Here is a 22,748-nt window from a genome sequence, read left to right as displayed (position 1 = left end):
ACTGCCTTGTCTCAGGGAATAACCTGGAGGCATAATCAGCTCTGATCTGTTTGTTTTTGTCTCCTCCTGGGAGCCATTATACGATATTAACAAAATAAATCAATTTTAAATAACTCAGTGTGTACACTCACAACAGAGCAGTTCTTTCTGGCATACCTCAGGGACATTGCACAGTCCTCCACCATTATGAATGAATGAATGGGCCTTAGCTGTACTGCAATAGAGTAATTTGTTTTAATAATGTCTGAATATACACTGAGGTAATATTTGTGCAATCCCTAATAGTGTTCTCGGGGCAAAAATTCACATATTAAGGGAACAGTGTTTATTTACATTTAAAGAGCAGTTATGGACAGAAAAGAGCCCCTAAAAATGACACCAGGAGGATCATATTTACTCTCTCCCCGTGGTTTTAGTTTAGACTTGCCTGTTGCACAAGTCAAAGGTGTTTTCTTTCAAATGACAGTTACAGAAACTTCACATAGGATTTGAAAGACATCTGCTTTTTATCCCCATACCCACAGTGGAGAGCCTGCAACTGTATTTAACTGGAGTTGGCAGCAAGGAGAGACACCAGATGCCCAGAAGCTTCTTAATCCTTTACAAGAGTCAGTCGTTCTCCTTTTTAAAAAGGAACATTTTGGTTGGTGGTAAGTGAAATCTGTATACATACTAGAAACACCACAGAAAGAGCACTGTTTTAAGCGTGGGAGTGGTTTTTTCGGGTCTGTTTTCTAATGTTAATTCCTTCTCCTATTAAAAATGGCAGGATGCTGAAAAAGGGAGAGTATACTACAGTCTTCATGAAAGCCTTGCTGGGGAAGATAAAGTCATGGGTAAATACATGAATAAATCCTTCCTGGATCAGATAAAGACATTTCAGTGCCTTTAAGTAAGGTTAAGAATTAAGTATTGCATGTTTGTCATTTTTTGATTTTCCACAAGTATCCCGGAATCAATGTCTCCTCTCAGCCCAATATTAAGCTGTTCTGAAGGTATTTCCTATGCTGACTTGTTTCTGCAGAGATTCTACCTGTTTCTTTTTAATTTATGACAGCTCTTTGGAACATTTATTTCTGAGTCCAAGAGAAACTGTTTGTAAAAGAACAGCTGAAATCTCATTAACAGCATAACACACAAAAATAAATTGCTCTAGGCCAATATTTGAAGGCCCAAATTTCCTGTTAATAGTCAACTATTCATGGTCATTTGATAAACCTAACCTGAATTTAATTCTGGCAGAACATCTTGTTTGGCCACTCGGTGTTTCAAACCATAAAAGATTAGTTGCAGAGTTTTTTTTCCTGTATATGTGTATATACATATATATGTATATAAATTTTTTTTCTGAAGGAACACTGATGACGGCTTTCTATTCTCCAGGCTATCTGCTCACTAGACTACATCTTTCCTGATGTATAGATTCGACACATTTTTTTTTTTGTTGGAGTAGCTTATTACCTCATAAAGATAGATCTGCTGCTCCTGGATTGCTGCTTCAGCAGCGGTGGAGCTCATGCGAGCACTGGAAAAGCACAATGATGAAGATGAGACTGAGATGGAATTTCCAGGCTCAGCATTGCAATCAGTTATAGCCGTCTCTCTCTTTCCAAACAACAATATCCCTTCTGGGCAGCAGTTATTGATGTTTGGCTTTGACTCAGAAGCAAATCTTTGCAAGGATTGGAAAGTTTGAATGTAATCATTTGGCTGCCTTGCACTTATCTCAAGTGAACAAAAATGTTTTTCATCTGTTAGGAACTTTGTTCAGCTCAAGGCAGCTGAAACATCATTCCAACACTTCACAGACCTATATGCTTCTCTTTTTAGTATTTCGTTTTGTCCAATTCAGGTTTTAGACTCTACAGAAACTGCTTAACTAAGTGAATAAAACCCATATGCCTGGGTACTGCTATAGGACTCAGTTTCATTGGGGGTGACAGCCCCATACTTCATCTACACATGATAGGTTCTGTTAAAACCACCAACTACAAAAAAGTATTATTCTCGAGGAAGGAGTATAAATAACATGAGTATAACCCTTTGCTGTGCACTTAGAGGCATTGGTATATTGCTCAACTGCCTGTAATACAAACTCCATGACAATCCGCATAAGAATCCATAAGATACAGCAGAATTTCATTAATATATATTAACAGGAGGATAAAGATCAATAGAGCTATTAAAAAAAAAAAAAAGAAATCACTACATGAAAAACGTAGAAGAATATAAACCAGGTTAACTCCTTTCAGAAAGAATTTTAGCAATCTTTGCTAGGTTATTGTAATACCTGAAATTAACAGTAATCATTCTTTACCTCATGAAAGTAATAAAATCATAATAGGAAATTTTGTACAAAACTGTGAGCCTGATTTAACAAATAACCTTATTTTTACATCCTAATTAGGGAGTTTCTTCACATGCTTAAATTTGAACACAAGCATCAATTGCATTCCTGAATTAGAATTAGATCTCTCTTAGTATCTATTTTCTGATGTTTTAGAAGAGACCATTGTAAGAGTTACATTATAAAAGAGAAAATGAATGGCTTTTGAATATTTTTCAATTGTTTTTCAGTTCATTACACTTGTGCATGGACAAACGCACTGTATTTTCATTAAGTAAAATAGCACACAAAGTTCTGTTTTTAAGTTAGGATAGAAAACAGCTGATTCCTACATCACTGCTGAAACCTGTCACTAAATCTGTTCCTGCAGAGGCAGTGAAACAGAACCATTTTCATAAGGGGCAAATCACCAAAATTGCTAGAGGGAGCTCCTGAACACAAGCACTGCCATACCTCAGCTATTTTCTGTTGGAGATCCAGCTTAATGCTCTTGCCAGCAATGAGCATATCATCATTCACCCATTATGTCTTAAATTAAATGTTCTGTTCAAATTGGTGCCTGTTCTTAGTTGTCCTCATTAAAAGTCCTATAAAAGAAATTTGGGTGGCTGTGTCTTAAGGGGGGTCATCCGGTAATGTGCAGAGGAAGTACGTGAAAACATGTTCAGAAGTACAGCTCCCGGTTAGATATATTTCTTCTAATGAAGAAGAGCATGGAAACAGTGAGTAGTGCCAGTCCAAAGTGGTAAGTGCTTATTGACAGAGCTTTTTTGTACGCTTTAATCAAAACGGTGCATAAAAGGGCCTATCAAAAATAGCAGGTTCGACTTTGCTAACACTATAGCTTTAAAAACTCCTCCCTTTAATGCAGCTGCTTTAATGCAATGTTATTGTTATTAGGTTTTGTTCAACAGCGATAAACTCAGGTTTGGCCTGATTTAAGGGTGCACGTGTCTCCTTTTATGAGAAAAATAAGTTAAGGAGCATAAATAAACAAACAGCCTTCAGATAGTTTTCACAAAACTCAAGCAATGTTTGTTAGTGTGGCGTTTGTAAATCAACGTTCAGAGTCTGAGCCAAAGATCAGTAAAGCAAATAGAAGCCTTTTTGGCTGACTCCAAGGGGCAAATGAATTATCATGTACTGAGGATATGTGCTGTAATTATTACAAGCATCAGCTGTAAAGACCTGCCTATGATCTGCATAACCACTTTTGGGATGCCTTTCCAGGAAGAACAGTGAATTCTAGAACAATATAAATAACAATTGGAAACATTCAAAACAATTATTTTTGTGTATGAAAAAAAAAAAACACTTCATCCAGTGAAAATACAAAATGGAGCTACATTCGTCCATGCTTTGAACCAAACTGATTTGGGAAAATATTTGCCATTTCCCTCTTCTAAAACTAGATACAAAGCTATCCTACTTCACTGGAAAAACAGAGGAGCGATTGAATTCATGGTTCACTGTACCCAGTTAGGTGAATCCTTTTTTTTTTTTTCAGCCAATCCAACATATCTTGCACCTTCTATGCTAAATTACAAGCTTCATAGTGGACTTTTCTTTCTTTTTTGCTTGCTTGCTTGGTAAAATTTGCTTTGTGCTTTATTTATTATTCACTTTTACAGTCTGCTCTGGTCTGGAGAGATCCAACATGGACATTCTCCAGCCTAGTCTTCACAGACTATGCTTTCTCGTAAATAGTTTCCAGTACAAGAGATTGTAATCCAATGTCATGTAATAAACGACTTTTTCCTATCCTTTCTTCCTCCCTGTTTCCTTACATTGAAGCACATTTCATCTAGCAGAAAGCAGGAAATGCGTCACTGCCAGCATCTGAACCACCAGGTACTAATCAAGTACTAGCAATATCCAGTAATGAAAATTCTACAGGTCAGCATGAGCTACGAAATTCACACCTGGATCCAAGTTTTCCCTGGTGTTTCAGCTCACAAGAACCACAGGATTTGCTTTCAGCTCAACTTGATTCACACAAGGCAAAACTACATTGTGTTTCATCACAGTACTTTTACTGTAGCTGTTGCTTGTTTGTGTATTAGACAATGAAATACATGAACTTTGTTGGCTGCATGGACCATCAACGATGTGCATAAAAGCCAGTGCTAGGTTTCAGACACCAATGTTGTACCTGGTATTATACACAGAATACTTTTGTTCCCTCCCGTTTAGTCCTTTCCTCAAACAAGTTTAAAGACAATACTGACAAAATATATCTACAGCAATGCAATGAAACTTAGGCAGATGAGGATGATACTGTACAAAAGCAAACATCAATGAGCCTCTACACAGAGCATCTACAAAGCAAATAAACAGTGAAGAGTTCTAGTTCATAATAATAAATGTCTGCAAAAAGAAATATTGAAGATTTCCAGTTTGCCAGAAAAAAAATAAAATAAAAAATAATAATAATAAAAAAAAATGAAGCACTTGGAAAGCTAGATGTGTTCCATCATCATTTCTAGTTCCATATGGAAATTCTCAGAGGGCCTCTGTCCCGAACAAAAGATTAATTTGCACTGAAACAGTCACAGGGTGGACAAAACAGACTGCAAACACTTCAGAGGAGAGACAGTGCATTTGTGTACAAAACACCTGTTGCTGTAGGGCTCTGATTCTATCTGGAGGCCCAGAGAAATAATATTAGTAATAATAATAATAGTTGAAAGCACATGCTGTTAGCTAAACTGGAGGCATCCATGGGTAATACTACAGTACAGGCAGGAAACCGCAGAACCAAAATATTAATGTTGCAATGCTAGAGATGAAAGGACAAAGAACACAGGATGAGTGCTAAGTCTGAGTTAGAAACACTGCCCTGAACATCAAGACATTGGGGGAGGAAATAAAATCTCCCTCAAAACTTGGTTATTTGTGGCAAAGCAACAAAGTGAACCGGCATGTGCTTGCCCCACTGAAGAGTCTGAGGCACCACCTCAGGTTTCTCTTGCTCTTTTTGCAAGAGTTGTTCACTCCACATGTGACTGGATTGGTGACTGCTCTGTTTCCTGGTAAGCAAGTGTACACATCTAACCACCCCGTAATTACACGGTGGGTTACAGGCTGCAGCCACCACTGCTAAAATAGCTGTCGTCTAAGTAACTTTCAACAGAATATTTCTTAGTGGTAATGTATGGGAAGGGATAGAAAAAGTCCAGCTGGGTTTTCTGAAAGATCAGCATTTGCCTCATTAATCTGCGTATCTGGATTTGGAAAAGAGTGAAATGAATGGATCTTCTAAAACCTGGGTTAAAGTCCTAAATCCTTTGGACACAGTCACCAAACACAGAAGTCATTAAAGAACAAATTATGTAAGTCTAACAATTGAAAAAACAGTAGCTGATAGTAATCTCAAGCCACAAGTACCTCAACCACCCAAAGCACGGACAAATGAACGCCAGTTCAGAAATCTCAAACACATGCATAATAGCTTCATTAGGTACTCTTTCATGTCACATGGGCATGCATGCTTTTAGAGGGATTGGAGTTGGGGGAAAGAAGATATGCAAGTGAGAGCAAAGAAACAGAAGAAAAAAAATTTGACATCCAGTAGAAGCACTGGTAAAAATCCTAGAAAGCCAGCTTTGACTAGAATGTCACTGAAATGCTAAGAACTCTAAATGCAAAGACTTCTTGATTCCTACTGTGTCTAGAGGAATAGGTCCCTCCCTGCATTTGCATACTCTCTAAACACACAAGACGGCATTGAAGATACCTAATTCATTTTGTGTCATTAGACAGAATGATGCTTTTTTCAGAGATGGTGAAGTTTTACAGCAGTTACTCTTACACATATAAGTTCCACGCAGAAAAGCAGATGTTGTGACATCCCCCTTGCAGGGTTTCACTGAAGAATTTTCTCTTGCAGCTTTTAAAAAAATGGAGAGGTCTGCATTAAAGCTCTTGGTCTTTGGTACAATTTGGGTACTCAACAAGAGCTGCAGCTCTGCATGGCTCCACCCTATGAAATGTGGAAACTCTGCAACATTACAGCTGCTAAGCCAAAGGGCTCATTCAATGGCACTCTTGAAATAGCAGGCTCAGCAGTCTCCAAAATCTGCATTCAAGATTATTCAAAGATTTTGGAATTACTGGGCTTGTATAATGTTAAGCTAAAACCATGTCCTCAGCTGTTAGGTAAAGCTCATCTCATCATCACCATCTCTGCTCTTCATTTCCACGGAGCTTTGCCAATGGAAATTCAGCTCCAGCTGAGCACCACCAGACATGGTGTCACTGCTGTTGCTGGGCTGGACCATGACAATTAAAATTTCTGGGCCACTATCTGATGCAGAGTGCAAGCTGGCTTAGAAAAATCTTTGCTGCTGCACTCTCGGCTCTGAGCGCCAAGTCAGCTGTTGCAGATGATGATGGAGCAGCTCCAGGGACACACATCTGTCGAAATCTGCAGAACGAGCCTTGATGTATGCAGCTGGATTGTCACGGATCTTGCCATCAGCCTCTGACATACCATCACACTGGCACATCAAAACCTTTAACGAGCAAAATCAGATTGTTTTTTTGAGATTCACTTTTTGTTCAGATTCAATGCTAACAGTGGATTTTTGACTTTTTATTATAAGAGCTACATAAAAAAACTTAGTATGTAAAATCAGGCTCATTTCTCAGATAAACATTTCATTTTTTGGCTTATTTCATAACTGACCACTTCTAAAAATGTTAAGATATATACAAACACAAAAGGATTAAGGAAGCTCACTGGGATTCTAATGTGTATACACAGACATTGCCTTGCAAGGGAAAAATATTCATGATTTTCAGTGGTGTTTAGCTGCTGCTATAGTCCTACTCACATTGCATTACTGAGCAAATTGGCAGCAAAAGCGATCCCAACATCTATCCAGCAACAGATTTAAGGAAATGGAGATGTTCCACTGAGAACTGGTTCTGTCAGAAAGTCAGATGAGAGACCCCAGAGTCTTTGCTAGGAAAGAAATAACAAAAATAATCTCCATGTGCTTAGAAGGGAAACCAGGGGCCCACACTTTACAACCAGCTCACTACAGAGCTGTGGAGGTAATGTACTTTCCAGTGAAGGAATGAACCAGTTTCCAGACAAGCTCTCCTTCCTCAGTGGCTGGGGATTGACAATACATCTGTATTAACAGTGCTGGGAACTGCAAGTGTGATGTGAAATGAAATATTTATGATGTTATTGCAAGTGCTACATACTTATAAACTGCAAGTTCCTGTAACTTTCACTGGCGAGCTTGTTCTCTGCTCCGCACGGTACAGGCTAGTAAAGTCTACAAGCTTCAAGGGCAACATTTTAAACTCCAGAAAATAAGCTTTTTAGCTTAGAGATGGATAAAAGTGTTTGCATGATAACGTCAATATTCCTCTCTTGCAAACCTAATGCTGGCTTGACAGTTCTAAAGATGAAGGTCCTATCAGGAAAAATGCCCCCTCTCTCTCTCTCTCATTAGGCCTTCTTCATCAGCCCCGGCCTGATGCAGAGAAATCTTGGTAAGGGGCTATGCTGTTACAAGACAGCAATTGTACTGAGTCCATACCTCTGCTGGCAAAGACTAACTGGAGTCTATTGCTACAGTGAATTCTTTAGTATGAAAACAATCAGTCTACAGGTAATTCACTGCAACCACTACCCTGCCATCAACAGATCCCCAGCAATAATCCATGCAGCCACATTGATAAGAATAAACAAAGCTGAACAGGGTCTAAGGTCAATGTAATAAGTCTCCCTCTCCCAGTGATATCAGGGCACACAGAATGGAATTAGCTTCAGTAAGATGAAAATAAATCATTGGAGAGAATGGTCAAATACTCTGATTATACAATCAGGGAAAATGTAGCACCTCTGAGAAATGACAGGTCAGAAAAAGTGAAATTTTCCTTAGTGTGTCTCAGTAAGCTCCATCCCACCCCTCTCCTACAGGTCTGATATTCGCTTATATCCGTTAGGTTTTACTCCTATTACAGTGGGGTCAGAGCCAGTTCAGAGTACCACTGAATTTCAACCTTTTTCTCTAAAGTCTGGGATGTGAAGACACAGGCTGCATATGTTTCTTACCAGTAACAACAAAACCAGGCCTTGGGGATCATCAGAAAAGCCCCCTGTGTCCTGACAGAGAAGTGACTCCTACAGTGCAGCTACCAAAGGCAGTGAGGACAGCTTTGTGACAGGGGCAATTCCTCCATTGCCCCTGTCTCATTCCCTTTGCCTCATAGTGTGGTGACCCTACCCTCTGCTGGTTCTTAGAGAGAGGGGACTTGAGAGCTGCTTTCAGACACAGGTTCCCATAGGGGTGACCAGCTCCCACCTGTTTGCCTCAACTGGTTGCAGAGAAAGTGAAAAGGACAAACTTTCAAATTCACATCCCAATCATTGTATCTTTTTAAGAGCCCTAAAAATCTGGGAACTAACAGGTTGGGGAATCACTCGTTTCCTTCCTAGCTCACAGTGCAGCAGCCTCTTAACCCTACAAACAGTAAGAGAAAAGGTCAGAGCTCTGTAGCAAGACTTGAGGACCCAGCAAACCCCTGGGTTCAAAGCATGTGGAAAGCCTGCATTTCTGAGAGCTGGAAATCAACATGGGCATTTGGAAACTAATCTAGGAGTTCCTGGGACAAGAATCTGCCTTGTTTCAATTCTGTAACGTACAGACCATATTTATACATCTGACCATTTTCCTGGTATCTTCCTGACCATGACCATAAGCCCTTCAGAAATTGCTGCTAAGTACTCTGTGGTAATTTTCAGAGAAAATGGACAAATGAAGTTGCAATGCTTGCAGAGCTCATGAGCAAAATGTGTGGCAAAACGTAGTCTGTGGCAAAAGGCATAAAAACATTTCACATCTATTGAAGATTAAAAACTATTTCCTCAGCACCGCTCTTTCACCCTCCACATCAGTGTTCACAACTTCTGCTTATCTACTAAGATCATTTGAAGTGCCTGGGTTTTGCATTTTGTAGCATCAGATGATTTTTTTCCACTAGCAGCTTAAGAGAGGATTTAGTTCTTTAACAACTGGCTGCTTGAAGGGCAGGTTTCTAATGGTTTAATCTGGCTTCCTCTGAAGCTGGGTTCTGACCTGGCCCACGCTGTAAACAGAGCAGTGCGTATGTAGCATAAGAGAGAACAGGCAGCTCAGCTGGGCATGCCAGTTGTGACTCGCATGCTCACAGGTAAACTGATGACGAGATGGGAGGAATTTTTCTCCAGGTCAGGCTCATATATGCACTGGAGAGGTTTTCTTTCGCACTGAATCAGACACGCTTACTTGCCAGAGCTGATTGTATTCACCAGCATGTCTGTTGCAAGAGCATTCAGCAGCAGGACCATTTTAGCCCTCTTATTTTCTGAGTGCAGTTAAGGACAGTTAGGCTTTCCAAATATACCAATGCTTGCAGCATAACTAGCCTCAGTCTGGTTTTATACTGGCAGTTCAACACAACGGGCTTCATTGTGACAGATGAAAGATGAAGTGGTTTTTACAGACTCACCAGTGCTGGGTAACAAGCAGAGGCTTTACTACAGAGGCTAGCACTGGTCTCTGTAGTCCAAAAGGGAAAGGTCACTTGTGCTGGAGCACATCAAAAGGCCTAAGAGCAGAGACAGCACTGGGAGCTACTGCAAAAGCCCAAGCATCCACACAAATATGTGCTGACTGTAAGGTCTAAGGATGTAAAATCATCCTAAAATCTAACCTCTGCCAGTGAGGGCATTTATTTCCTACTGTGACAAAGGATTCATTTTAGTAATATGCTTCATCAGATGCCATGCAGCAGGTGGAAATAGGTCATGGCTCAAAGGAAAAGCTGTCAGTAAATAACCAAAATATTTTTAAAGACCACAGTGAGTTGTTTTTCTCTCTTCCCCATCCCTTCCCCAGTCACGCTTCTCATGATTGGGCTCTCAGACCATCTCCCAGTAATGACCTGAAAAAAACACGCCTCATGATCTCTTCTCAAAACACAACGAATTCCCTTAGCATAATGCCTTTTTATTTTTTATTTTTAATTTCTTGCTAAATAAAAACAATTTCAAAACCAGAGGGCGGCTTGCTTAATTTTTACATAACGGAGAAGTTGAATTTTATTTGATGTGATCTCCAAGTAAAGTGTACAGGGAAAACAGGATACTGTATCTGGCATCAAATATGTGGCAATCACGCAAAGTAAACTCTTGATATGTCTGTAATCTCTTTGTTGGCTTATCCCTGATTCAATTTAAGACTGGAAAAAGCCACCAAACCTCTTCATGTGAAGTGTGAGATGGAACTTGTTAGTCATGGCAATTTGCCTCTCATGGGACTCTGGCAGTCAGAGCACAGCATAAGGAAGGAAACAGACCTAGAGGTGTGAGTCCTTTGTCTTAGTCCGTGCATTGTTTTGGGCCTGCCACCACTGTGTGAGATGGGAAAAGCAAAAGGGACCGGGCTGTGGGCAGCCCTCAGTTCCCTCAGGGTTCCCTAGGTCTCACTCCACGGCTCTGCTTGGGGAAGTCTCGGGGGAGTCTCTGGAGGAATTTGTGAAGTGCACATGCGAAAAAAAAAAAAGGGGGGGGAGTGGTGGGGTGGAGGCAGAGGGGGGATGGAGACCACAGCAGGGAATATCAGAATGGGTGCAAGGGAGACATGCTGGGGCAACTGAACAAACAAACAAACAACAACCCCACAAACAAACAAACAAACAAAAAAACCAACAATAACCCCACAAACAAACAAACAAAAAACAAAGAACACAGAGCAGGTGCCCCCTCTCCCACCTTCACAAGAGCCTCAAAAGAGCCATGGCCACCAGCTCTTACCGCAGCAGGGGCTGCACAGTCCAGGTTTCTCAGCAGCTTCCTCAGGAGGGTTCCGGAATGTTCCGTGGCCAACTGCTGACAGCCAACTGCCAACCACCAACCGCCATCTTCTAACCGCCATCTTCCAACAGCCAACTGCAAACCGCCAGCCCCTCACCTCCCCACCACAGCACCCCTCTGCCAGGGGTTTTACCCAGCCTTCCCAATTTGCAGACCCCTGCCTCTCCCTCAGGGCAGCCCGGCTTGCAAGGCTCCTGCACCTTCTGCAGCCCCCCAGGAGTATCCCACATGTCCTAAGCGTCAGAGTAATTGCCCCACGTTTGGACAGAACAGCCCCTTCTGTGGGGCAGGAGGGTCAAGGCAGGGCATAATGCTTTGTGAAGGGGCAGTCTTGCAACAGAAACACAAGAATGCTTGAAAACAGCTCTATTTTCTTCTGTCCTGGGCAGCCCAGCTCAGTGCAGCACACTGCCAACTCCGGTGTTTGGGATACTGCTAACAACACCGCCTTACCCGGAGTGAGAGACAAAAATAACTCAGCACTGAGTCATGCTTTCCTTTCCTTCGGTTTCCCATCATAAATAAAATCAGGGCAAAATACCTGGTATTTCAGGGTGTCCCTCGCAGGGAAGAGTTGGGTAAAGTTGCTAACAGCAAGGGTGAGTTACACTGGCTCAGTGAAAAAAGACTGCTTCACACCCATCCATGGGCTTCACCAGGAGCCCATTTCTTGGGGTGGAGGTGACAGCTGGGCTGGACTCACACCCTTGCTCAGTCTCCATCTCTGGGGCATACAACTCATCACCTCGGCAGCTGCTCGCCTTACTGCATTTTTGATGCATCATGAGATGAAGAAAAAGTTGAACCAAACTTTATAGAGATTTTGTTTTTCATGGTTTCAGGTTATTTAGTGAAAAAGCAAAGTCTTGCAAAGTTTCGTTTGGGTTTCTTGACCACTTTTTTAGTTTCCTCTCTTTTTTCTTCCCTTATTTCCTTTAAAGGACACTCAGTTATCTTTTAAAACAACATTTCACTTAGCTGGAAAATAAAGGAAGAAGCTGTGAGAAATTCTGAGTTAAATGTAAAAAATATATTTGGGGCAAATTTTAAGGAAAACACTTCCAAACATTGACTATTCTTTAAAGTGAATTCCTTTAGCTAATTTCCCTAATTCTTTTCCTGAGATATGAGACAAGCTGCAGAAACTGATGGACTGAGGATTATCCTTGACGGTACCTAGAACATCTCTAAATTCTTAACCTTTCATTTCTGCTTCTCTTTCCTTCTCCTCAGTTAAATCCATGCTGGAAGGAATATCAAGCCAAATTCAGGACCCTACTGAGAAGTGGCCACAGCCTGTGCAGGCACAGTATGGTGCATAACCAACTGCTCTCCTACGTTGTACTTAGCATAAATAAGAGAGGCAGGGCAAGCCAAAGCAAACTGCAGATAGCTAGGAGAGACATGATATACAGTGCAGATGCTAGTCCTCCTGAACTCCAGAGTGGTCCATAAAGAGATACGTAATCTCTACAGTCTGGGGCAGCCTCTTGGGTATCTTTAAATGAGGGGCACATAAACTTTGAGTTAATTAAGTTTGATAGAGGAATCATAGTGGCACAAATCCAGTTCTTATTCCTCTCTCTCTGGGTGTTCTTTCATTGCAGTTTTTTTTAGAGGCACAGCAAGAGCCAGCCCCAGCGTCCCTATCTTCTGAAGTGATCACAGAGATACTCCACTACCTCAGTAATCTCTACCTTCCTTAGCAACTCGAGAAACAATAAGTAAATGTTATGATGCTCTGATACAGGCTCACTCCAGACATCTCTGTTTAAGGAAACAGACTGGGTTTTCTTCTATGACTTCCCCTGTCCTCCTGTTGTCTCACCATGTTTTTGTTCTTCCTGACAGAAGAAAAAACACTCATCCATCTGTCAATGCCATATCTGCTTCAGTAAGATGCTTTCCATGTTTGTTCACCAAGGGCTGAAAAATGGACCAGCGCCAAAGTCCTACTAAAGAGAAAAGCTACTAGTAGTTACAGCTCCTCAGCATTGTATATGTTTCTGAGTCGGACTGATTAAGACCGTTGTTTGGAATGGGAACTGTGTCAGAGATGCCATAAATTAGTTTAAGCTGAGGTAATGTATGTGCCAACATACAGCAACATGTTTGCTAGCTCAACAAATCTGGTAAGCAAACGTCCAGGAGAAACAAGACCTTCAACATTTCCAAGCATTTATTCCAAGACAGAATTGCACAACTGAGCAGACCCTTACAAAGGTCCAAATTTATATGTGGTTTATCAAAACACTAAAGACCTTTGCATTTCCTTTGTAAAGGAAAAAAAAATCTGATAAAAAGAAATGGCAGACTCAGTTTAGCTAGACAGGAAGAACAGTCTAGTTATCAAAGTATGGCATTTGCCACAGGGGACTCCTGAGTTTTAATCCACCCCCTCTGCAACCTGTGTAGCACTCTTTAAAGTCATTTAGTTCTAGTCCAGACAGTGAACTTTTATGCTGCTGAGCAGATTAGTCATACAAGTGTATTCCTTTCTGTTGAACTACTCATGTGAGTAACTTTTCAATGTGGAGGGGAGGCAAATCTGGTCCTCTGTACAGAGCCACACAGAGGGAGAAAAAACTACCACAGATTTTAATTAGTCTGGCCTTCATGGAGGAAGAACTATCTATGGTGATGCTACAAGAAACAGTAAGACAGGAAAAGCTGTTGAATGGAACAGTAATTTCCTAAGTAGCAGAAACATTATTGACTGGTTCAAATACGATTAAACTGGACTATGGAATTGCCAATGTAGGGAATTGAATAGAGAGCCACCTTGTCAGGAACACTGAGTAAATGAGTCAGTAGTGCTCTTCATGTTTGTAGCATCCATCACGTCTTACAGCTGGCGATCAAGACACCTGAGAGAAGAGCATGCTTGCTGTGCAATGCATTCAGAGAAATGAACTCGACCACACTTAGAATTGTCATTTCCCATTTGAACCAGAATTGGGGTGTTGTTTTGGAGCCTTTGGGAACTTATACCGGAACTGGACCCTCTCCATATTTACATTAGTTAATTACCAAGGGGAGCAAATGTTTTCTCTCCCTGAAGCTCCGTTTCTACTTCATCTTTTCTAGCGTTAACTGTTGTGAGTCAGTTCCAACTTACCAGCTTGGTTAACAAACCATTAGTGGCCTCTACTGAAACCAAAGAGGAATGGTTTCAGTTCCAGATAAACCTGAACTGAACCCCTGATGTGACACACTCTTGCTGACACTGGGCTTACCTCATCACGCAGATTTCCTAAGGAAAATCTGATCGGAAGCAACCTTTCTTTAGAAAACTGGGTTTTATTCACCACTTTACCTTTCTGATACTGTCTGAAGATTATCTGTGCCTCCCACAGGATCCCAAAATACCAGTTAAGCTTCTTGAATCCAGGGAGATACTGGTTACTTCTTCTGTAAGAAAACTAAGATGCCATACAGAGAACTGAAATCGGGGCTGGAAGCAGGATGCCAGTCCTGGTGACAACCCAGTTCCCTGCCTTACTGTACTCATGTGGTTCAGTGAGCTGTTGGTGCTCTAGGTACTTGCGGAAGACCTGCTTTGCTCCATAAAGAGCACAACAGGCAGGTTAGGAGTAATGCAGCCCACAAGAGCACAGTCTCCAAAAGTAAATCTTCCTGAGCCAAGCAACAGCCATATTTCATGCCAATGACCATCCAAATAAGGTTTGGTTCTTTCTTCTCTCCTTTTATTTTTTTATTCTTTCAAAAATAGTAATATTAAGTAGATTTTCTGGATTTTGAATTACAGTAGTCTAGACCTGAGCTGGGCCACAAAAATGTATTTAAACAGGAAAGTGTACAGCTGAAATGCTGCATGGCTCAGCATCCCAGAGGGAGTTATAGCTTGCATGAGACTGATATTATGTGGTATTACCAGGTCTTGATTATGACACTTGGATGACTCATAACCAGAATATTTTTTTAAATCTTCTTATCCTCATCTAGAGACTGGGGAGAAAAGCATGTGAAGGTGAACCCAGTGAATGAGTACATTGCCCTGTGCTGCAATGAATAAAACTCTCAGCTTGCTTGGAATTTACTAAAGTTACCAAATACTGGAAGACATGTACCATAGCTTATTCATTCTTTCCATACCAGAAAGGCCTCCCTCCGAGCAGAGCTTAGTCCATTTTCCATCTGGAAATATTCCCCTTTGAGAAGCCAGTGACCTGTTAGGGTGGTTGTTCTCCTTTTGGGGGAAAGAAAAGAAAATCCCCACAAATTCCAAGGACTTAGTGTCACTGATCGTGCTGTATTATCCAGAATCAAAGAGCTTAATCGCCATTTACACTAAAGTCTTTAGCGCTGCTGAGGCAGAAAATTATAGTTTCTCCCACTCTCATATTTTTGCACTCGTATATTGTCAAGAACTTTAAGAAAGTGCCTTGAAGTTAATAAAGACGAGGTGTGCATTTCTTACAAGCACGTGTATGAAGGGCAGTAGAGAAGCCCAGGTTCAGGCCTTGTCTCCAGCAGAGTATGTTTTCACTGTCCAGACACCAAAATTAGTTCAGAAACAGTTGAGCTTTCTTAGCGTGGAAATCTACTGAGGCTAACTGATAATTGACCTTGCGGAGAAGATGAGACTCCTTCATATATAGGACCAAGTTTACTTACAGCTAGCTCAGATATCTCTCCAACATACTATCCCTAAGGCAGTCTTGTACATTATACGGCACAAATTATACTGCATTATCCAGTCCAAACTCAGATGGGGCTTGCAAGAGCTAATGTGCTGTAAATATTAAGTCACAGAAAGTTCACACAGTCATCTGGCATATTCAGATAGGCAGTATGTAATTAACAAGTTACAGGAGACTGAGAGCTGTAACTGAAAAAGCAGCTGCTGGGCAGCCTGTGCACAGGGCTGTGCTTAACACTCAGGAGTGTTAGGCCTGCTTGGAATTTGCAGAGGAAAACTGGAGTTAAAGAGGGCAACAATCATATGTTTTGTGCAGCACTTGGCTGCACTGCCAGTGAAAGGAAAAACAGACTAGGGTTCATAAGCACTTTGCTGATCCTTCTCTTTGTTTTCCCTTACCTCACCCTAGCACCTTTCAAATTACCTTATTAACATAAACAGCTCTCAGACTCTCAGTTTAGTATTCGCAGCAGTTTTAGGGAGTGAGAGTCACACACAATGGTATCTGCAGCTGATTTACATTTATTTATCCAACAATGTTTTGAAGTCTCTTGGCCAAAATGAAAACAGCCACCCTCTCGAGAATGCAGTGCCAAAAGCACGCATACATGCAAGGCTGTCTGAAATTTTAATTGCGCAAAGGTCAGGAAGTTCAGGCTGAAGGTTCCCAGAGCAGCTCTAGCCCCTTTCCCCTGTGTGTATCACGTTGTACAATGGGGTCTTTCATTACATAATCACACAGAATGGGCAATTCAGCCCACTGCTCAGCACGCAAAACCATCTCTTATGCTGCAGAGGACTTCCATCCCTCTGCTGTCATCTCATGATCTCCTCTACCTGTTTCCACCCCTAGGAGTGCTAATCACGTTCTGAAAACTCCTACAGAAGCAGTTATAAGGGAGCCTGCATGTCTAAGCAAAGGATGCAAATTCAACAACGTGTCAGGTGCATACATATCTTGAAGAACTGGACTCACTGATTAATGCACAGGTTTCATTTGAGGCACATGTTTAGACAGTGTCCAGGTGAGTTTCAGTACCCTCAGTGCGGAGGAGGAGTCTGATTCCAAGTTCTTCAAATTGTTGCTGTGAAGTCAATGAACTGTAGTGATAGCAAAAAGTAGTAAGCAGCTGTTTTAAGATGGATTTGAGGAGTCCACGAGCAGTGTTAGGAAAACAAGTGGATAATGACAGCAATAGATTAGATTTAGGGAGCCTGCAAATCTTACTCAGTCCCACGGTCCTCTTTTGCTCTACACTAATTAGGTGTACACATCAGTGACTTGCTTCTGTATCAGCAGTTCAGGTGTACTGCCATCTCCCAGCAATTCTGGATCAGCTGCCAAATTTCTGTAGATTTCAAAAGCTCTCAAAAAAGATTTGAGTCATTTTATGTGGGCTCCTAACCAAAGCAAGCCTCTGCCTCAAGTGAGAGCTTCCGTGGGTCTTACTCCTTCACCTGGCATGCATGGAATGCACAAGACGCTTATATGAAGAGCTGGGTGTGGAAAATATTCTTTTTTTTTTTTTTTTTCCATAAGGTATGTGTATGTGCTCATTTGGGGAAGAAAAGAATTAAGACATAGTCCTCTGTACCAGCCTAAAATAGTCCTAAAAGGACAACATTAAAAACAAAACAAAAAAGTAAAACCACCCACCCAAACAATCAAAGAACAAATACTTAGTGTTTTCAAATGGTGATCATAAACAGAAGTAAAATTTGAAATGTCTTCTTATTACAGTTATCAGTTCTATTAGAGCAGAGCCTGCAAACTGCAACTAAGCTGTCGCATTATGCTGAATTCTCTAAACAGACAAGGAAAGGGAGAGTTCCTGTTAGCAGTACTAACATTATATTGACAAGACAAGAGTCAGAAATTTTATAGATGGGAAAATGAGGTGTGAAGAGGGCAAGTGGCATCTTTCAGGTCACACACAAAGCCTCTGGCTAAGCGGGACCTGACACATAGGTTTCCCAGAACTGTGCCTACAATGGTCAAGTAACTTCCTTTTTAGTTAGTCTGGGAATACCTGTCTGCATGTAGGTCAGGTTACTCTTCACATTCTTTCAGGACAGAGCCAAATGGGTTTCTGCAAAAGGAAAACACAGGCACAATTGACAGGACAGTTCATTCTGCGGTCTGCTCCAGACAGCTGGTATAGATATAAACTGCAGCTACAAACCATACCAAACCTGAGTACACCTTTACAGCACCATTTCAGCACACTTTGTGCTCTCAAGCATTCTGACAAATCCTCATGCTACATGCACAGCATGTAATTTATACTGCTGAATTCGTCTAATCAAAACATCATCCCAGTGAGCTGCAATACAGCCCTTATGGTTGCAGGTATTTGAATGGAAAGGAAAAATATTTTAAAATATTGATTATATCTAGGGCTAACAGGCTGCCATATAAGTTCTTGGGGAGGTGAAAAAGTATTCAGTGTGAACATTGCCAGCCTTTTCTTGAGCAGGTTAGCCTTGCATATGGCTGTAAGCCACACTACACCACTTGTTCTGGGAAAGGTGTATTTAGCAGCATGGATGTATCGACATGACCAAGTGGAAGACTGTAAAAAAGCAGAAGAAAAGCTTTTATTTTCACAAAATTGATTAAGACCTCATGTTAAAAATATTTTTGAGCCATTGCAGAAACGTGAATTGAGAGGTAAGCTACCTCACCCCAACCTGGGTAAGCCACCAGCTTTAATAAAAGCAAGTCTCCACTGAGTATGACTTACACAGTTTGGATCCAAGACGTTTCTGCACAAATGGAAATAAGATATGCTGAGTCAAAGGTAGAGTTAGTCTCCTAGGGCATGATGTACTAATTCTACAATAGACCATAGCTCAAGGACTAAAGCAGGATTAACTCATAATGCCCACTGATTAAAAAAGGGAAAAAGACCAGACCTTACATCGCACAAAACAAGTGACTGGATACCAGCCAGATGTTTGAGCAAGTGTCTACTTTCTCCAGTAATATGTGCTGCCTCTAACTCTCTGGGAAACCTTCCCTAATGGCACTGCTGTGGCAAAACAAATACTAAGCTTATTCAGTCTTCCCAACTTAGTGGCACCACACTCCCATGAACTCTGAGGCCCATTCCTTATCTTCAGACAGAATTCCCTGCAACGTTTGTAGCAGTTGAGGACTGCTTCAAGAAGAATTAGTAAGCAGATCTCAGTAAGATTTGAGATTTATGGTTTGCATGTTACACTGTGCTTCTGCCCCAAACAGCACATGCATAATCTTAGCTCAGAAGCTTCACGAAATCTCATGACTGGAAATCAATGCTGGGGCAAATTCAGATAAATCTAATATGCAAAAAATGAATATTGAGGTATGTCAACCATGTGAATCAAGTGACTGGATGTATAATTGCCTCTCCTTTACTTGAAGATTTTGAATCAGGATGTCTTTCTTGAAGCTAAGTGCCAGATGAAAGTTAAGGCTTTCAAGAAGAGATTTTTGTGGAATCTTAGGCTGCACAGAATGGAAGACAAGTAATGGTCATAATTTTTTCTCATCATAATATCTATTTAGTTATATAGTAATTCACCGGCTGTACAGAATCTTAAGAGACTCTGTCTACAAAGGTCTACATGAATGCAGATATTCCCACTTAAATACTGTATGTAACAGTGATCTATGGAGCATTTGTGTGCAGGGTGTTGTAGAAAAACTTGATCAAACATCATCCTTCTGACTACAATACTGTGATTCATTTTTACCTGTTTAAAGATACTTTATTCCCTGTCTCACTTAATAGAGAGCTATTTCTTGCCAACAGGCCATTTGGGCAGTCCAGGAAAGCCACAATATATGATTAGCACCTGTTATAATAGAAATCAGCTTTCTTCCCAGGAGAAGAGAGGAAAGAAAGAGAAATTCAGCAAGTGCTGGTAGAACTGCCTCTAGGTTGAATTACTAACATATGATGTAATGCACCTTGGCTCTCCCTTCCGGCCTGAGCGCTGTTCAGACTGCTGCTTCAGTCTGCAAACAGTCAGAGCAGGCACCAAACTCGAGCTCATACCCAGGGAGAGGTTGTGGCTGAGGTCAGGGCAATGTTACAGGCTCCACTGCAGCGTTACTTGTTAATGATGGTAAATCAGTGGTGTTGATCAAAGCTGTGGAACAGCAATCAAGTCCAGATTATAATTCAGACAAGGTGAAACCCCATCTACTCCTTCCTGACTTTCCCCTCCCAAGCAACCTGAAAATATTAGAGATATACCGTAAGTCAAAACCTCAGCTGAAAAACCTGAAAATTACTGTGTAAGGGGGGGCCCACATCACCTTGGCCTTGGGCCTTCTGTAACAGATCCCATGTTTATTCAAATGAATCTTCCAGAGGCCTGTGGCTAAAGCCAAAAGAATTCAGGGGGAGTTTTTCTAGTGCTTACATGAGGCCAAGAATTCACACCTGAATAGCTAAGTGATCAGTAAGTGCATTCCTTTAAAATTTGTTTAGCACTGGTTTGACAGCTTTCCATATGCTTCTTCCCTGTTAGGAAAGTTACACGGGAGCCACGTAAATCTATCTCATAGCTACTTTTAAAACTAGCTTTAGGGTTCAGCTGTCCATATGTCACATGCAGTCCGCCTTGCTGCAGAACATGCTGCAGTGGGAGCTTTTAGTGCTTGCTATTACACAGCTGCCTGCTGGAACTAGAGGGAGCACAAAACAACCAAAGAGGATAAAGACTAACCAAGTTTTGTTTATCATGGATTTGATCTACTGACTTACAGGTGAGAGGCTCCGTATATTAGTACTCATCCCTCTCATTACTCCTCTTCTTTGACAAAATGCTCTAGGAACCTATTTTTGTGTTTCTGAAATCATCTGGATGGACCCCGTGTGTATTGAATGCAAAGTAGTTAAGGGATTTAGCTGCAGAGAACCTTGATCACCTCAGTCTTTGGCAAAGTGAGCAGTGGTGATAAGTCTAATCTAGAGTTAATCTCTTCAGATAATAAAGATAGCAGTACTGTTGGAAAACAGAAGCTCTGAGTGGAACAAATAAATGAGAAGAAAGCCATTGAGTCCTGGATAACAGAACCAAAACACAGGATGAATGAAATACAAATGAAAAAATGATCTTTTATGCATGACAGTTTTTACAACAAATTACTGACTAAAAGATAGTGTTGCATTACCTGTTTATCTTCTAAGACTCAAAATAGAGTGTTTATGAGGAATGAGGAATAAAGCATTGACTATTATGGAAGTGTTACATGAATCAACAGCATACACCTGTAATACTCTACTCACCTCCAAAAGAGACACAGAGGAGGTTCCAGAGTTAAGTAATGAATGTGACCAGGGGCAGAAGAAAGTTTCTATACTGAGGCTTTTGATGTCAGAATGAAGATGCTTAAGAAAAATCAGAAAACGATCCAAAAAGATTGGAACCTTACTGAATATTGGTTCAGTATTTCAGAGGCTGTGTAAATCTGTAGCATCAGCTTTGTACACTGTTGACCTAATCCTTTTGCTGCCATATATGTGCAATGATTTTGAGGAATGTCAAAGTGAAGGGAAAACTGGTGCAGATTAACATCAAACCGAAAAGGTAAGTATTATTCTGAAGAGGTAAATTCCAGCTCACATCTCATAGAGGAGAAAAGAAAAATCTGGGCACGCACTGAGGGAGTTGCTGAGACCAGGAATTAATTTTTCACAAATTGAAAGAGATGGAAGGAAGTAATTTTAATCAACATCTGGTTATTTAGTAAGTATTTGCTACTCAGACCTTTACAGCTTTCCTGAAGCAATTAATAGTGGCTATATGCGGATACAAAATACCATAATATCTAATATCATGTGGCAATTCTTTTGTTTTGAAGTAAACAAATAGGTTACAGAAGACCAAATGAAATATAACAAGTGGATATGAGAATTAAATTGCCAAGTGAACTGCCTATGATTTCACAGGTTATTTTGCAAGAATTCAAATAAGCTAAAGTTTAAGACATTACAGTAATTGCTGAAAAACAGCTAAGTCAAACTCTGTGCTCAGTTGCACCAGTTAAAGCTTATTATTTTCTCCTGTGGTAAAGGTATGACTGAATGGAAAATAAACCCAGGTCCTGCAAAACTTATATCTTGTCACACTTCTCAGTAAACATTTTACAAACTTCACCAGCAAAAAAGAAAAGGAAGAACCACTACAGGACACATTTTATGAAGGAAAATAAAGTCTCTTTTGGAACAGTTCCCTCTCAGCAGTGGAACCAATTCAACTGCAGTTCAAATGGGGATCCTTGTTATAAAATAAAACAGTGATCTACTGCCCAAATGCAGGTGAAAGGAACTGTCATATAGCACACTGCATCATTACCAGGGAGCCTGTGTAACCCTATCTATAGTTAAAGCCCTGAATATTGTGGCCCAAACTCTCTCATTTGTTACACATGTGAAATGGCTTTAAGGGACTTCAGGAGAGAGTTGGCCAAAAATAAGATAAAATGGATGACTTGGCCATTTTGCTTCCTTCTGCACAAAAAAAAAAAACCTAACTAATTAAATTGCTCACTGCAAAGCAGTTGCCCTTCAAATGCCTACTCAGCTTAGGAGACCATACAGTAGTCTAATTCCTAGCCAGTGAAGTCAGGCTGTAACCACGGCAGCAGGGTGTAAACCTCTGCTGTATGAGAAGGCCCAGGCTGATAAAGCAGATTGTTGTACATCTGAGTCTGCGTCTACATAAAGTAAGAAAGAATGGCTTAGGGAGGGGGGTGAGGGAGAGCAAATAGCCCACCAAAACCTTTACCAGAGCGACAACGGGTGAGCTGCCAGTTAGATCGCATGAGCACGGCAGGCGGGCTGGAGGATGCTTCTGAGCACAGGGTG

The 22,748-nt window shown here is 41.0% G+C and overlaps 2 long non-coding RNA genes across 2 annotated transcripts in view; one reads left to right on the top strand and one right to left on the bottom strand.

Annotated features, from left to right (window-relative positions):
* The first annotated feature begins 14,693 nt into the window (after window positions 1–14,693).
* The window catches only part of LOC125182103 (uncharacterized), a 45,359-nt gene continuing 37,304 nt past the window's right edge, over window positions 14,694–22,748 (top strand). Inside the window, exon 1 of the long non-coding RNA XR_007161102.2 lies at window positions 14,694–14,906. This is a non-coding gene — a long non-coding RNA (uncharacterized lncRNA). The remainder of the gene's footprint in view (window positions 14,907–22,748) is intronic.
* Window positions 14,897–22,748, bottom strand: part of LOC106038177 (uncharacterized) — a 32,422-nt gene continuing 24,570 nt past the window's right edge. The window contains exon 4 of the long non-coding RNA XR_001208443.3: window positions 14,897–17,975. This is a non-coding gene — a long non-coding RNA (uncharacterized lncRNA). The remainder of the gene's footprint in view (window positions 17,976–22,748) is intronic.

Source organism: Anser cygnoides, chromosome 1, assembly GCF_040182565.1.
Source record: "Anser cygnoides isolate HZ-2024a breed goose chromosome 1, Taihu_goose_T2T_genome, whole genome shotgun sequence".
NCBI classification, from domain to species: domain Eukaryota; kingdom Metazoa; phylum Chordata; class Aves; order Anseriformes; family Anatidae; genus Anser; species Anser cygnoides.
Note: the sequence above shows the minus strand (reverse complement) of the source record. Positions and strands in the feature narration are given on the sequence as shown.